We start from the raw sequence: 2,895 nt of genomic DNA on the forward strand, positions 1-2,895 counted from the left end.
TCTTATCTATTCTAGCCCTTTAACGTTAGGTACTTTAGCCTGCTAAAGACAGCATATAGGTAATAAATTGAAGATAAAATACGGCGGGGCATGACCTATAGTTTAAGAAAGGACTTCCTTCCTATATATTATAGCGTATTTAGTTAAGTAATAACTAAAAAAAACTTCTAAGGGGGTTTTAAAGGAACTGGGCTTATTACTCTAAGTATAGAAAGCGTCTTATTAAAGCTAGATATCCGGCTATATACTCTAACGCCTCTATTATTACTACTATAAATACCTCCGCCTTAGGTTTTAAGGATACTAAATAACCTAATAGGGGCAAGCTCTCAATCTAACTTTATTAAGAGTCGGATCACTCGTCGTTAAAATAGCTCCCTAACCTCTATTTATAAGGCTATTAAACGACTTTCTAAAGGTATAAGAGGCATTATATATTAAATAGCCTTACCTAGGTCTGAGGTATAGATTCTTAGAGACGAGAATAACTAACTTAGTTAACGACGGAGAACTAAGAAAATACGCCTATAATACGAAGGAAGTCTTATTATAGCTAAAAGAATAGATATGTAGTTATAGAAAGATATAAATACGTAGGTTTAAGAAGAAATGCGTCGTATTAGTGGTCATAAACTGATGGCCGAGACAGATTAACGACAGTTTAACGTTTATAATTACCCAGGATATTATTTACGAACATGTTAACTCGTTAAAGAGATATTTGAAGATGGTGATTATGAGTAGTTTGAATTGAATTGATGCTATCGATATTGATATAGAAGCCAGTTTATCTCATCGGCGTAGTTTTCTGTCTCACTCGCTTGTCTGTCTCTCTCGCTTATCATTCACGTTATTTTATTTCAATATTTCGGTAAAGGAGATATACGCTATCCCTCTTTATCAAAGTTAGTCCTTTAATTCTCATTTTATCGGCGTTTTTCTTAATACGCTGCTATGTATAAAGTCTAATATGGTTTTACTTTTAATTTCCTTAGATTTAGTTATATCGGCTATAGCATTTATAGCGTATAGTCCTATACAAAGTTCTCCATATGCGGTTAGGTTAAATCCGTAATTTAGGAAGAACGGTAATTATTTAGTGCTTTTACTAACTACGCTATTATATGCAAATTAGGCCATTAATAGTAATAGTACCTAGTTATTCTAATCGTAATTTATATAAGAATGGAGGTATATTTTAAGAATCTGGTTGATCCTTTCCGTCTACTCATCGGTTTATAAGTAAAAGGCGGTTACTAGTTTATAGTCTATACTTAGTTACAAGATCAGGGATCTCCAAAAGATTAGAGGTGAATAGCTTATCTCTATTAGTTACTAGCTCCTTAGGTAAGCCGTAGTTATTAAGGATGGTTTTTAAAAAGGTATATACTAATTCTTTAACGTTAATTACTTCTTTATAGGGTATAAAATATATAAACTTAGAATATTGGTCGACAATAATTAGATATTATTATACTATATATTTATAAGTAGTTCCTTCAACTTTAGTAATTTAATAATAAAGTCTACTAAGATTAATTCTTATGTTTCTTGTAATACTAGTAGTGGTTATAGCTCTCTATAAGGCCTTTAGCGACTATTTTTGCCTTTTTTATAAATATCATAATTCTTAATTATTTTAGCGACTTCTACTCGTATAGCGGATTTGTTATAATATGATCGAATCCGTTTCTATATCTTTATAATGCCTTAGTAACTAGTTAATATACCTTAACATTATAAATTTCCCATAATAAGCTTAGGAGTTATCTTTGTAGTCGGGCTAGTATTAATTACTCTAGCTATTATAGAGAGCTTTATAGTAAGCACGAGGTTATTATTATCATTGTATTTAAAGATAACCTATCTTTCTTTAAGGACCGTAACTTCGTAATTACGTCTTGTACTAAGAGCATCGGCTCTATTAGTTTCTAACCCTTTTTTTAGAAATAATTCGGAAATTAAATTTAAAGAGGAATTTACTCTATTTAACTTATCGTTTATTTAGGTTTCTATTTATTATAAAGTCTATAAAGCTCTTATAGTTTATATAAACCGTAACTTCGTATTTAGTTCTTAATAACTCCATTTTCTATTCTCAAAATACTTCGATTATAATTATTAGTTCCTTATTATAGATTTACTAATTTAATTATACTCTGTAGAATAACTTACTTTAAAATAGAATATATAAAATTAAAGCTTTCCTTATTTCTCTCGTTATCTTAAAACTACTCCTATAGCGAAGTTTAAGGTATCGGTGTCGACTTCGAATAGTGTTTTCGGGTGTAGGATTATAGTAGTTAGTTCGGAAACTATGTTTTTATCTATAACGAATACTTCTTTATATTTGTCGCCCTAGATGAGTAATATATCTTTTTATATTAAGTTATTAAGAGGTCTGACCATATTAATCTAATCCTTAAGGAATTACTAATAAAATTTAATAAATCCTAGGAATCCCTAAATGTCCTTAACGTTCTAAAATATAGGCCAGTCCCTAACTACCTTTACCTTTAACTCTTACATATAGATTTCTCTAACGTACATGCATAGCGAGTGGCCCACTTTCAAATACCCTCCAGCCATTTATATAAGTCAATTAAGCCATATCGTACGAAATTGATTAGAACTACTCATTAGCCTCTTTTTTAGAGGTCTTATAAACTACCTAATATATTCGTACGTCATATCTGGTTTTTCCGTAGTTATCATATCGCCGCCCGCGCAATTTACCCCCCTCTATACAAATACCCTCTTAACGTATATTTTCGCCTCCAGTATTAATATCTCCCTTCTCTGCCCGGATTACCTTAGCCTTAGCTATATTGAGTGACCCTCCAAAACGTAGTTAGGGTTTTTTAGCCCTCCGGCGCTCACTTAGTATCTTATTTG

The sequence above is a fragment of the Colletotrichum phormii genome (assembly GCF_030913505.1).
Source record: "Colletotrichum phormii strain CBS 102054 chromosome Unknown BDP81scaffold_42, whole genome shotgun sequence".
Classification (NCBI taxonomy): domain Eukaryota; kingdom Fungi; phylum Ascomycota; class Sordariomycetes; order Glomerellales; family Glomerellaceae; genus Colletotrichum; species Colletotrichum phormii.